This window comes from Triticum urartu, chromosome 3A (assembly GCF_056163025.1).
Source record: "Triticum urartu cultivar PI428250 chromosome 3A, HENAU_Tu73, whole genome shotgun sequence".
NCBI classification, from domain to species: Eukaryota; Viridiplantae; Streptophyta; class Magnoliopsida; order Poales; family Poaceae; genus Triticum; species Triticum urartu.
Genome location: NC_141875.1, coordinates 486908355 through 486924025, shown reverse-complemented (window position 1 = coordinate 486924025; position 15671 = coordinate 486908355).

Below are 15671 nucleotides of genomic sequence, written 5' to 3'. Positions count from 1 at the left end.
GTTCCTTCGGCACACGGGAGTTGCATAATCTCATAGTCATAGGAACATGTATAAGTCATGAAGAAAGCAATAGCAACATACTAAACGATCGAGTGCTAAGCTAACGGAATGGGTCAAGTCAATCACATCATTCTCCTAATGATGTGATCCCGTTAATCAAATAACAACTCTTTGTCTATGGTTAGGAAACATAACCATCTTTGATTAACGAGCTAGTCAAGTAGAGGCATACTAGTGACACTCTGTTTGTCTATGTATTCACACATGTATTATGTTTCCGGTTAATACAATTCTAGCATGAATAATAAACATTTATCATGAAATAAGGAAATAAATAATAACTTTATTATTGCCTCTAGGGCATATTTCCTTCAGGGCTCCCCTGCTCCTGCCAATGAAATCCGCGAATACGGCCAGCCACGCATCGCACAACAACTCATCCTTCATGGTCGAGCAGCTCACCATCCTTCGTACTCTAAAAAACGACATAGCTTTCAAAAATAAGCTCAGTGGCATTTGACTGAAAACCTACTGGGCGTGGTGTCCGCCATGGAGGTCGTCAACGGGGGGTGGAATGTACCTGGGTACAAACGGCTCTAGGGTGGAAAGATCCGTCGGAATGGCGAGCGGGTGCGTCGGTGCTGATTGCGGACGTATGGCAATGCCTCTGTGGTGACCGGAGATGAACAACAATGGTGGCAGAGGTGGAGGATGCATATGCAAAGTAAGGGTGAGAAGGAGTGAAGTGGAAGGACATGGGACCGAGAAGGGGATTGGGTGGATCGGGGGTGTCGGAGTCCTACGTTTTGGGTGTTCGGACTCTCGCAAACCTCCCCCACTTTGTCTCCAATTTGCAGTATAGATCGCGTCCGGACCGTCCCGTAGATCGATACAGGTCGCTGTTGCATGGCTTCTACGGTCTAGACAGTTAATGGTCCGCCTTGAAGATTCCTAAGGAGGCATGCGAGCGGAAAGATAGAAACCAAGCTAAATGTTTATAATACCCATTCTCTTAGTGATATATTATTTAACTTTCAAAATGAAATTTTAAAGAAGACATTTTTACTAACTTAAAATGTAGCACCAAGAGGGTACGACGCAAAATGAGCGACATCAGCTTATGCATAGTTAAGATACATAGAGCCTAAAATCACAGTATGACAAAAGTAAATAAAATGACATATTGGCAAAATTATATTGGACCAACACTATATCTGTGTCGAGGGGGTGGGCGGACTGATCCGGAGATTATGTTGTCACCTATGGTGAGTAAAAACCTCCCAAACCACTCATGCAACCACGCACACACTGCCTTAAACAATGGTTGAAACTTCATTCGGCGAATGATAAACAACATACGAAGACTGCGTGCAACAAAAATGACCTATATATATGAAGAAAACTTGCTATTAAACACAAATTATTTCTACATAGCCAAAGCGGTCATAATAAGACAGACGCTCCCACTCTTATTAGTGTGCTAGACCTATTTGGCATTTTGGCAAGTCAGTGACCATATATTGACAACGCTTGAGGGTGGATACAAATTGGAAGCTATTTGGATGACCGGCTACATAGAACGAGCAAACTTACATTAATAGAAAAAGTGTTTGATTGTCTTTTTGTGAGTACAAAAACTACACTTCTTACTTGCACGGGAGTTGTGATGAGTGAAGCTGTCTTTAATTAGAACAACTCCACTCCAAAGACACCACATGAATATCTTGAATTTTACTTGTAGCTTCGATCTCAAAATATCTTTATTTGGTTCGTGTTGGAATATCTGAGTGCATGAGAACATGATACATAGAGTCGACAGTGAAGGCCCTTGATGTAGTTAGATTTAAGCGAACCATGTCTCGTCCTTGCATCAAGTTAATTGAGTCCAAATGAAGTAAGAGATGATGTGAAATGACATAAGAAGGGGGTGATCAAATTCTGCATGAATGTCACATCCGGCAGGGGGGAGCTAAGAAGGTGCACAAGAGTACCATCCTTATCGCGAGCAATACAATATGGTGTTGGATATTGATCTAGAGGGTGGCATTTCTTAGCCACTTTATATGTATTTCCGAGCCGTCCTTTATCGTGAAAGATCTAAAGCAAAAAGAATGTTTCTTTGCCGCCGCCAAACCAACCCAGAAATGTGAATCCTCATGCTTCCCAAATTTTAGAGACATTATATTTTGGCCTAGATACTTATTTGTAGCAGAGTTTGACAAACGACATCCTCAATAACTGTCTTGAACAATCGTTTACTAAGTGATGCGTCATTCTTGACCCGTAGGTCCAGAATGCCTAAACCTTCCTGGTGCCTTGATCCATAAACCACGCTCCATTTGATTAGCACTATTTTTTCTTTTCTCTATCTCCTTGTGTAGGATCGAAAGTATGTCTAGAGGGAGGTTGATTAGACTACTTGACCAAATAAAAATCTAGCCTTTCCCAATTTTAAATCTTGGCGGATTTTAGCAACTTAACACAAGTCAATCAATCAATCTACACATACAATTCTAAGAGTATAGCAGCGAAATGAAAATCATTGCATATGAAGGTAAAGGGGAGGAGTTTGGAGGGAGCAAACACAATGTAGACATGGAGGTTTCTGGCGTGGTTCCGATAGGTGGTGCTATCGTACATCCACGTTGATGGAGACTTCAACCCACAAAGGGTAACGGTTGCGCGAGTCCACGGAGGGCTCCACCCACGAACGGTCCACGAAGAAGAAACCTTGTCTACCCACCATGGACATCGCTCACGAAGGACTTGCCACACTTGGGTAGATCTTCACGAAGTAGGCGATCTCCTTGCCCTTACAAACTACTTGGTTCAATTTCACAATCTTGACGGAGGCTCCCAAGTCACACCTAACCAATGTAGGAGACACCACTCTCCAAAAGGTAATAGATGGTGTGTTGATGATGAACTCCTTGCTCTTGTGCTTCAAATGATAGTCTCCCGAACACTCAACTCTCTCTCATAGATTTGGATATGGTGGAAAGATGATTTGAGTGGAAAGCAACTTGGGGAAGGCTAGAGATCAAGATTCTTGTGGTTGGATTGGAACGTCTTGGTCTCAACACATGAGTAGGTGGCTCTCTCTCAGAAAATGAGTAGTGGAAGTGTAGGCACGTTCTGATGGCGCTCTCTCAAAAGGAGGGGAGGGTTGATGGGTATATATAGCCTCCACACAAAATCTAACCGTTAGACACAAAAGAGCCAACTCGTTCAGACCGAATATGTGAACTCGGTGAGACAGATTTAGTTCAAAATGTGAACGTTAGATTTTTCGGTGAGACTGACAATACCAACTCGGTGAGACCAATGTGCTAGGGTTAGGGCGAAACCTCATCTCGGTGAGACCGATCACATGAACTCGGTGAAACCGATTTCAGTAATAAGCAAACAGAGACTTGGCTAGTCAAACTCGGTGGGACCGATCGCTCATTTTGGTGAGACCAAAATGTTACGAAAAGTAAATAGAGAGTTTGCATTGCCAACTCGGTGGGACCGATTGCTCATCTCAGTTAGACCGAAATGTTACGAAGGGAAACAGAGAGTTTGCAATCTCATCTCGGTGAGACCGAGATCCCCATCGGCGAGACCGAACTGATTATGGTTTCTGACAATGGCTATGTCAAATCAACTCGGTGGCGCCGGATAGATCAAATCAGTGGGTCCGAGTTTGACTTTAGGTCTAGGACATATGTGGAAATGAGAAAGTGCAGTTTGAGGGCTTTTGGAGCATATCACTAAGTATTTTGAGCAAGCAAGCCATTAAGCAACACCTCATCCCCTTATAATAGTATTGGCTTTTCCTATGGACTCAATGTGATGTTGGATCACTAAAGTGAAAATGTAGAGTCTTGAGCTTTTGCCAATATGTGTCCTTAGCATTTTGAGGGGTCCACATCTCTAGTCCATGCCATACCAATCATTGAACTTTCTGAAATGACTATCTTGAAAGAATATTAGTTCAATGAGCTATATGTTGTTAAGAATTACCAAAACCACCCAGGATTAGTTGCACTTTCAATCTCCCCTTTTTGGTAATTAATGACAACATATAGATCAAAGCTTCGACAAATGATAATAAGAATGAAATACATCATCGCTTTGAGAAGTATGTGATAAGCAAGAGCTCCCCCTAAATTTGTGCATTATTTAAAAATTGCTTTTGAATGCAAATGCACAATCGATTAGGATCATGGGTTACTCTTCCATGTCACATACATCTTGGTGGAGCGCTCCAAATGATAGAACATACATTACATGCACCCATCAGCAAGACAAATATGATAGATCATACACAAGATATAAGAGATATCATCATTCAAGCATAGCATAATAAAGCAAAGTATGATATGATCAAGCACATGATCATAGAAGTATCTCACACACACACGCACACGCATAAATAGTGAATCAACCAAACAAGCAAGCAAATAAGGTAGCAAGAGAGGCAAAAAGAAGCAAAACTCTCTCTCTCTCTCTTAGCCTATGATCTATACACTTTCTCCCCCTTTGGCAACAAGTTACCAAAAAGCTCGAAAATGCATAGTGCTATATGGCACTCTAAGAAAGATCTCCGGGAGCTCCAGAGTGCTGACATGGCATGGAGAGAACAACATCTGCAAAGACTTCGGCTGACGTCTGAGGAGATGGAGGGGTTGCCACTGGAGGGGCAAATGAAGCTATGGCTGCAGGAGCTGAAGTTGTGGCCCTAGAGTCAATCACTGGTACTGCTGCAGACCTCTGTCTTCTAGGCACCCTCTGATAAGCATCTGTGGTAGTCCTGTCACTCCTGTCCTCAAGCTCTTCTTGTATCTTCTCCACTGAAGTATGAATCTCAGTGACTTTAACATCCAAGTCATGAAGCTTTGTCTCAAAAATCCTTTCAAGGCTCTCTTGCTTTTGAGTTAGGGTAGCTAGTCCTTTCCATATTCTCACAGTGGCCTCAAGCAGATATCTGAGCTGGTCCTGCTTAGTCTTGAGATTGACTATAGAAGGATCTGGAATCTTTGAAGATTTTCCAGCCTGTGCCTTCTCTCTCTTTTCTTGAGCCTCAACAGAAGTTGGATCCCTCACAACAATGTTATTCTCAAAATCAGGCCTCAAGGGAAGGTGCTCTTTATCCAACAGATATGTCCTAGTGCCCATCTTAGAATTTATGGGCATCTGAATGTGTGGATCATAGCCACATGATCTCTTCTGATCAGCTGCAGTCATCTTAATGGTCTCAACAGTCAAACTCATCACTTTGAATTTTTCTAGCACATCAAACATGTGTACCAAGTTGATGGAGTGCCCTCTGATCATCCTGTGATCTCCAGACTTAGGCAACAAGGTGTGCCTGAGGGTGGTGTTGATTGTTGGCAGCCCTGATAGAAGGTAATACACTGAGCCAAACTTGTGTGTTTCCAAAGGAGCATCTGGAATTTCCTTGTACATGTGTGCCATAGAGTTGTGATCTTTTCTGGGCTTGGCATACACATCGGTATCATCATCTGCATTTGCTGGAGCATTTATCAGCTTTGCCCACTCAGCAATGGAAGATTGGTACCTTGTACCCTCAGTCATCCAGATAATCTTGCCATCTGGGTAAAGTGAGCTGTGGAGTAAAACTGCATGATCAACTCATCATTCCATTTTGTTAGCTTCTGACCCACAAAAGCATCAACTCCATTCATCCTGAAGCTCTCATGCACTCTAGGGAAATGATCTTCATTGTTATCAATGTACTTCCAATCCACCCATTTCATGTCACAAACAATGAGCTTCTTGTCCAGGAGCACAGTCTCATAGAAATCTTGTTGTTCCTTAGTATGAAACCTGTAGTCTATAGCAGTCCTTCTTATGGCATATGGGTTTGTGTGCCTCCATAGCCTGAGACATGCATCCTTTCTTATCTTCATGTTCTCAGCAACTGGATGTGTATCATCATGGTCAGGAATCTTGGGCTTCAATTTTCTAAGCACTTGGGCTTCTTCTTCTTCTTCCACTTCAGGCACTGGGGCCCTGTTCTTCTCATCAGCTGGTATGTTCCTAGTTGATCTCTTTGGTGCAAACTTTGGAACTTGAGCAGTAGCAGTAGCAGCTTTGGGGGCAGTATTGGGCTTTGATGGAGCAGCCCCTGACTTGATGGCATTCCCCATCAACTTCTGAGCTTTGGGAGCTGGTGCAACATCCTCTTCATCATCCTCCCTCATCAGATTGCATCATCATAGATGGCTTTCCTATAACTTTAGCCATGGTCTTCTTGACCCTTTCCTTTCTCTTTTTGCCCCCAGCAGTCTCTTCTTCTGTTGACTTGGAGATTTCAAGAGTGGAGGCTCTGGCTTTAGACATTGGCACTCTCTTGGCAGGAGCTTTCTTGTGCAACCCAGGCTTGGTTGAAGCTGTTGTGCCAAACTCTTTCTTGACAACTTTTTTCTTTGAAGTGACCTCCTCATCAACAACAAAGTCTTCATCTTCTAATTTTGAGTTTCTCTTCCTCCTTGTCCTGGTTGCAGCTTTTGGCAAGTTGCTTGGGGTGCTTCTGCTACCCCCATCATAGCTGCTAGAGGGACTAGTGCGCTCACTCAAGTTAACCTGTCCCTCAAACCTGTTTTGGCTATTGTTGTCTGACATGGCTGAAAGCTGAAAGCTAACCCTGTGAATAGATATAGTTGAGATAGAGTGGATGAGCATCACAAAGTGCAAATATTTTGCAAAACAAATGAGTAAAAAACTTAGTTCTAGTTTTCTACAGAAGTCATTTCGGAGCTACCGATTTGTTAAATTCGGTGACACTGAAGCAACATTAGAGTCTAAACTAGTGGAATCGGTCAGACCGAGACACAGTTCGGTGACTCCGAGATTGCTAGGGTTTCACTGAGAATCGAACTCAGTCACACCGATTTGTAAGTTTCGGTCACACCGAAAATTACAAGTGCAATGGCCTAGGCCAAATTGGTGAGACCGATTTCTACAACTCGGTCAGTCCGAGATGAATTCGGCGGAAACCTAACCCTAAGTTTTCGAATCAAAACTAATCTAAATGAAGTTTTTGCTGGATAGAACAATCTCAAACGTGGCAAGAATCATGGCATTGTCTTCATGCTAAGAATCAGAGTGAGAAAGCACAGAGGATCGAACTCATCACTACTAGGGAAAACCTTATACACAGAATCTTACCTGTAGCGCAGGTCAAAAAGAAGCACTACTACTACTTACCACTAGCGGGTGTTAAACAAACGCGCTGCAGCTAAGTTTATAGCAATAGAGTGTCTCAGGGAAGAAGCGCTACAACTACAATTCCCCTACTGTTATCACCAGGCTACCAGTAGTAGTAGCGGCTTAAGAAAAGCGCGCTGCTGCTAAAGTTGTTGTAGCAGTGTGTTTTACGTAGAAAGCGCTACTGCTAATGAAAGGAAAATAAAATGAAAAACATATAGAAAAGTAAATGAAAATGGAAGAAATAGAAAAAGGGGAAGGAAAAATAGCAAATGTGAAGGAAAATAAATGAAAAATAAAAATAAAGGAGAAAGGCATAGCAGCAGCGTGCTTTCAGGATAGACGATATAGCTAACTTAGTAGCAGCGCGTTTAGTCGGCCAGCGCTATAGCTAATGTAGCAGTAGCACGTTTCCTGGAACACGCTACTGCTATTTTTGACTTAACCGCGCGGTTCTTTCTTCCCCACAGCCACTTTCCCCAAATCCCACTCTTCTATTGTCGCCGCCGTCACCGACCTGCATCGCCTTCGGCCGCCGCTCGCTCTTCCATCGCCCTCCGCACGCCCTCGACGCCGCCCCCGACCCCGACCTCGATGTCGCCCCGACCCGACCTCGACGCCGCCCTCCGCCGCGCGCCCGAGCCCCGACCTGGACCTCGACGCCGCCTGCCCCTCACTCAGCCGCTCCCTAACTCTGCCGTCGCCCGAGGTGAGCACGCCTACACCTCCTCCTCCCCTACCTCTGCCTAGCTAGGGTTCCTAGGGTTCATCAAATTTTATAGTTCATCAAATTAGTTAGGGTTCATAAAATTAGATGCTAATTAGGACAGTAGTTGCAGATGCTTAATTGTAAACTAGATGTTAATTAGGGCAGTAGTTGTAGATGCTTAATTAGTTTTTAGGACAGATTTCTAGGGTTCATCAACGGGTGCTTAAGTAGTTGTAAATGCTTAAGTACCTACATAGGTTTCATCTAATAGGGCAGTAGTTGTAGATGCTTAATTAGTTTTTTACTGTTTTTTAGTAAGTGTTCAATAGAATTAGTAAGAAAAATAATAGAACTAGTTGAACTAGTTTATTTTTAGTAAGAACTAGTTTATTTTTAGTAAGAAAATTAGTAGAACTAGTTGAACTAGTTTATTTTTAGTAAGAACTAGTTTATTTTTATTTATAGTAAGTGTTTAGTTGAATTAATAGAACTAGTTTATTTTTAGTAAGAAAATTAGGTATATGTCGCATTTGTTGTTATTTTTTTAGTTAAAGCAATTATTCCCGCATCGACGCCGATGATGCCTATCCCGCATCCTCATCGTCAACTTGGCGGAGGACACCTGCTTGATCAGAGGGGCCATGTCAGGGATTGGGCTCCTCCAGGCTAGTACTGGGAGGTGCTACCTTCCGGGGGGCGTAGCTTGGTGAGGATCCAACCCGTCATTGATCCGAACCTTCTTTGGTGGCGGTCGCGTGGGCCAGTGATGGTGCGGAGGCTTGAGGACCCCGCGGAGGTGGTACATCACCGTGTCAATGAGGAGAACGAGCACGTTCGTTGCTACATGGTTGCGTTGGAGGGCAGGTTCTCCAATACCTGGTAGGATCTCACTGGAGCTATGATCCCGTGATGGTTCCTTCTCTTTGGGTGTCCATCGCCCGCGCCGATACCCATCGTTCGCTAGGGTTTTATTTGTATTAGTGATGTTATATGTATGATACTATTCGAGATGTATTAGTGATAATATTCGACGATGTACGAATGCAAGAGATGATTTAGTTTTGCTTATTGAATGCATGCTAATTTGAATACTTATTTATTTTACGATTTGGTTTTGCTTATTGAATGCTCAAATTGGAGAAGTACTCCTATTTTGAATGCTCAAATTGGACCCCATTATGCAAGGCGTATGCATTTGATTAGTTGATAGCTTATAGGGTTTTTGTTTTTACAGAAATCAAGGAGCCCCTCCATCACCCCCGTCGTCGTCCCCGTCACCGCACCCCTCCAACATCAAGGTGAGACGAGCCAAATCTCCATGTCAATATGAGTCCTATAAGATATTTTGAAATGTTTTTGTTCATATTTTCAACCATTGAAATGCAATGACCATCAAGTTTGAATGCTCATATGATGTAGATAAAAACAAGTATATCTTGTGTTGCTCAAATAGGATATGTGCTTGCCCAAGTGACAGGTCAGGTTTGCAGGTTACACCTTTGAGTGGCCTATGTTTTGCCGGACTGTTGATTAATTTCCGTTTCGGGAAATTTCAGGCGCTCGATATGTCCTTTTTTAGCAAAGGTCATGCCGGATTTTTACGTGAATTTTGGCATGAATTGTGCTAGAATATGTAGGAAATATCGTGGGGGTCGAATATCGTGAGGGTTTAATCTTTGAATTATGAACATAGGAAATGTCGTCATCGGACGATGAAAGTCTCCCGGGGGAGTGCAGCTGGTGCAACGACGATCGAGATCTGTGCGACAGGCCTCACCTGGAAGAAGATCGGCGCTTTAGCATTAAGCTCCAGGAGACATTCGATGTTGAAATGGTACGCAACAAGGACAAGTGTTTTTTTCGTAATTAAGCACGACTTCAACTATTTCAACGTGTAATTTTCATCTTTTACAATTTGACTAGCTTATCTCATGCCATGCAAGACGCTATGTCTTGGAGAGGATGGATTTTTGAAGACCATGAAAGTTCCGAAACAAAGAAAATTCACTTGAGGACCCATCATGGTATGGATTTTGAAGTAAACTTGTACAATTCTGAGAGTGTAACCCATTTTGGTTGCACAAATTGGGAAGAACTTGGCGATATGTATGGTTTTTATGAGGGTATGCTTGTCACCATGGATCTTGGTGATCCTGACATCGCCCAAGACAATATGGACATTTGGGTCCTTGTTGATACACTTCCAATTCTACCGCTATGTGAGTTTCTCAAACATAGTTATTAAGTAATTTATATTGTTTATTTCAAAATAGTTGACAGCTTACTTTCATTCTTCAAAGAATGTGCGGAAGATGGTAGACAGAACCTACTACACCGATGGCTCCGAATTAACCTATCAGGAGAAAAATCATCTGATCGCATTTTGTACTGATCTTGAGAATTACAATATCTATTATCAAACTCCTCCACATTATAGTCAATACGTGCCACTAGTGCACGTGTTGAACTATGGTAACATCCATGGAGATGTCATGGTAAGATTTTTTACTATTACGACATCCGTGCATGCTTTGCATAAATTCTTCTAAAACTGAACTACATTGCTAACTATGAAGTTATTACTATGTTTTTCAACAAAAAAATCCCGAAGGATTGTGTGCCTCATCTGATGTTTCAGAATGGTCGCCTTGATGTTTTGAACATACTGCCAGGTCATCCTACGAATCACACCTATCCATATCGGATTTCTAAAACCGGTGAAGACATGAAAATCAAAGAATGGAAAAAATGTATGGACAGTCGTAAGGATGTACTTGGAAGCAACATTGTGTGAAAGGCAAGAATTGGAGACAAGATAATCTCCATTCTCCATAATGGAGAGTCAGGGCCTATCTTGTTTTATGCTATTTTACCTAAGAGAAGGTAGTAGGTCCTATGAGAGAGAAGTAGGTCCTAGGTACAATGTGTTATTATGTGGTACAATGTGTTAGAGTTGATGATGATGACGAGAAGTTGTGATTATGACTAGTGACCAACTTGCTATATGATGTCTCATTGATGAAAATGATGATCATGAGGAGGTGTTATATGACAATGATGTATTATGATGATAAATTGTTAATGATATGATGATGATACTTATTATATCATTGCGTGAAAGAACCGAGGATTAGTTTCAAGCGGATTAGTCCACAGTTCTTTCACCCAGTGATGTAATAACTCATTATGATGTAAAAACAATCTCTAAATTGATGTTGTATGAAAACTTGTATAAAGGTGTATGAATACAACATGAAATAAAAAAGAAATATAATATGGAATAGTAGTAGTAGCGCGGGCTGCGAGAGGCACTACTAGTAATTACCAGTAGCTCCCTTTCAAGGAAGCGCTACTACTAAGTGGATATAGCAGTAGTGCGGTTAAGCCCATGCTACTGCTAACCATTAGCTGTAGCGTCGTACTAGTAGCGCTGCCACCCACCTTACTGGTAGGCCTAAAACCCGCGCTACTACTTGGCTTTTCCCTAGTAGTGCATACCCTAACTTGGCGATGAGCTCGCTACGGCGACAACGGCGGCGAAGATTCCGTTGATGGCGTCGGAGACCAGCAGCAGGAGGCCGCTGGCGACGGAGGAGATGATCCGGAGACCTCGAGTCGGCAGAGTTGGACAGGCACAGGCGAAGGGTTTTGGAGAAATTTCCAAAATTCCACCCGTGGGTATATATATCTAGACCCTGTCGGTGTGACCGAGTGGAACTACTCGGTGGCACAGAGATGCAGAATTGCAAGCGGTTACTGCAACTCGGTGTGACCAAACTGTTCAAATCGGTTGCACCGAGATTGAAACCTAGACCAACTCAATGAACTCGGTATGACTGAAAGGAATGAATCGGTCAGACCGAAATACATTAAGAGGTTTTGGAAGTTTAAGTCTATGATGAACTGGTAGCTCCGAGTTCTCCTCACCTAGAGGGTTCGAATCTAACTTGATCAAACTTTGTGATGTAGCATGAATAGAGTTTGAGACTAGAAAAACATAGATATCTAGAGGGAGTTCTTAGGCATTCTTGTCCATCCATTTCGCAAAAGAAAAGACCAAACAATCAAAGCAACAAATGGATGTAATGAGAAAAATATGCACTCAACATGCTCACACAATGAGATGGCAAATAAAATATGTGGCAAAGCATGCACAAACACTCTAGCATCTATCAAGCAATTGGCGATGACTAGGTCATTTATATATGAGTACATTGACTGAGGAGTCAAATGAGAACATTTGATCATAGGTCATACTCATCATTTAAGCACAAGTGGGGTTACCACTTTTACATAAAGCATTGTTGTGTTCACACCATTAGAGTTGCTTTAGCTCAATTCTTAGAGTAAAGCTCCCCCTAGATGTGATATCCCCCCTAAGAGGGATGAACTAACCTTGGGGTTTGTCGACGATGACTTCATGTAGGTGTTGAACAAGTAGATGCTCAATGTTGATGTAAATCATTTGGAGCAATCCATTGGAGTGAGTTGCACTTTCAATACCTACACGAGTTAGTCCCACAACAAACATACAAGAATATCCATAGACATAGAGTGAAGTACACACAAGATGATGTCCATGACAGCATTAGGTTACCTTGTCCCTTGTATTAGCAACAAGAGGGTTTGTGACTCCTTGAACTAGTGCAAGATGTGAAAGTTGATTGCACTTGTCCTTGCCAATGGGAATATGAGTGAAGTATGTTGGCGGAGTCACCCTTAAGAGCTTTCTAGTTCTTCTTCTTCAGGATCCACATCATCTTGATGGGAATCCTTGGAGTTGTAGTCGTACTTGATGAAGTAGAACTTGATGTAGTCTTAGGAACCCACTTGACCAAGGCCTTAGGAGCTTCTTCAAATGCATCAATCTCCTCTTGAAGCTTGTCCTTGCCTTTTAGCTTGTGGTCTTGTGGTGGAATATCATCTTGAGCTTGGATCCCCTTGAAGGAGGTAGGATCATACTTCTCTTGTTGAGGAACAAACTTCGTCTTGGGGTATTGATCTTCTTCCCACTCAACTCCATTGGCATTGAACTTTCATTCAAAACTAACACCTTGATTCTTCCGGGCTTGCGTACAATTTCCCACATTGCTTACTCCCGGCAAGGCTCTTGTGAACACCTTTCTCTATAATTCCCTTCAATAAGCTATTTTCTTGCTCAAGTGTAACTTGGCTAAGAGAATCATTAGTGGAATTAAGAGAACTACTAGAAGCAACAACATTGGATTTAACATGGTTATTGTTACTACTAGAAGAAGAATCTTTCTTACTCTTGTTGCTAGAGTTTACTTGTGGCATGTAAGTAGACAAGAATAAACGCTTGACAATGTAAGAAGAACTTTTCTTACGAAGATCATCATTGATTGCTTTTAAGTACCCATGCTCTTGCTCTAGATTGAGCTTTTCAAAGCGTAGCTTCTCATGAGTCTTTAAAAGCTCTCGATGACCTTCTAAGGTAGTTTCATGAGCTAACTTAAGACTGTTTAGTCCCTTAGTTAGACGCTCAATCTCCTTCTTATGATCGTCATTCGTTTTGTCTTGATTAGCATGATTAATAGCAAGTTCATCATAGTTTTCATCACTAGAGTTGTCAACAAGTAAATCATCATCACCTAGCAAATCATCTTCATCACTATTGAAATCAACATACTCGGGGTGTGATACCTTTGGGCCTTTAGCCATGAAGCATCTTCCAATCCCTTCATTTGGTGAATCAAATATGTCGTAGGAGTTGGATGACACAAGTGCTAGACCAACAACACCTTCATCTTGAGTATATTCGGAGTCGGAGTGATAACTTCTCTCGGAGTGTTTATCGGAGTCGGAACCGGATACCCATTCACCAAAATGAGCTTGATGTCTTCATTTTGTATAGCTCCTTGATGACTTGTCCTTCCTTTCCGAATCATGAAGTATATCCATGAAGTATGTTGGCAGGATTATGTCCAAGAATATGCATTTTCATCTTATGCTTCCAACTAGCAAAATTAGTACCATCAAAGTAAGGACCTCTATGGTGGTAATTTCCCTCGCTAGGCGCCATACTCTCCTAGATTGTGAAACCAAGGCTATGATCACCAAAGCTATGGAAATCAAGGCAAATGGAGACCAAAGCTCTGATAGCACTTGTAGGATCGAAATTATGTCTAGAGGGGGTGATTAGACTACTTGACCAAATAAAAATCTAGCCTTTTCCCAATTTTATATATTGGCAGATTTTAGCAACTTAACACAAGTCAAGCAATCAACCTACACATGCAATTCTAAGAGTATAGCAGCAGAATGAAAATCATTGGATATGAAGGTAAAGGGGAGGAGTTTGGAGGGAGAAAACGCAATGTAGACACGGAGATTTTTGGCGTGGTTCCGATAGGTGGTGCTATCGTACATCCACGTTGATGGAGACTTAAACCCACAAAGGGTAACGGTTGCGCGAGTCCACGGAGGGCTCCACCCACGAACGGTCCACGAAGAAGAAACCTTGTCTACCCACCATGGACATCGCTCACGAAGGACTTGCCACACTTGGGTAGATCTTCACGAAGTAGGCGATCTCCTTGCCCTTACAAACTACTTGGTTCAATTTCACAATCTTGACGGAGGCTCCCAAGTCACACCTAACCAATGTAGGAGACACCACTCTCCAAAAGGTAATAGATGGTGTGTTGATGATGAACTCCTTGCTCTTGTGCTTCAAATGATAGTCTCCCAAACACTCAACTCTCTCTCATAGATTTGGATATGGTGGAAAGATGATTTGAGTGGAAAGCAACTTGGGGAAGGCTAGAGATCAAGATTCTTGTGGTTGGATTGGAATGTCTTGGTCTCAACACATGAGTAGGTGGCTCTCTCTCAGAAAATGAGTAGTGGAAGTGTAGGCACGTTCTGATGGCGCTCTCTCAAAAGGAGAGGAGGGTTGATGGGTATATATAGCCTCCACACAAAATCTAACCGTTAGACACAAAAGAGCCAACTCGTTCAGACCGAATATGTGAACTCGGTGAGACAGATTCAGTTCAAAATGTGAACGTTAGATTTTTTTGGTGAGACTGACAATACCAACTCGGTGAGACCAATGTGCTAGGGTTAGGGCGAAACCTCATCTCGGTGAGACCGATCACATGAACTCAGTGAAACCGATTTCAGTAATAAGCAAACAGAGACTTTGCTAGTCAAACTCATGGGACCGATCACTCATTTTGGTGAGACCAAAATGTTACGAAAAGTAAATAGAAAGTTTGCATTGCCAACTCGGTGGGACCGATTGCTCATCTCGGTTAGACCTAAATGTTACGAAGGGAAACAGAGAGTTTGTGAAAGTGCGTTATATCGACTAGGGGGGTGAATAGGCGATTTTTATGAAATTCTTCACTGAGGAATTTGCTGGTGAGGAAATTCCTTAGCGAAGAACTACTAGCAGCGGAATAAGTACTCAAAAGTAAACACAACAGAATACAAGCATAGCCATCATGATGAAATGTAGACAGGCACAGAGTACAGGAAGCGTAATCATAGGATAACACAGGATGAAGACAAACAGACTGAAGAAATTGAACTGAGGAAATTGAGAAAGTCTTCAGTCAAAGTCTTCAAACACAGATATGAACAAACATACAACACAGTTATGAGGAAATGAAAGAGTTGAGGAAATAGAACCAGTAAGATCAGTGAAGACAATGATTTGGTAGACTAGTTCCAACTGCTGTCTCAGTTGTACGTCTGGTTGGAGCGGCTGAGTATTTAAACT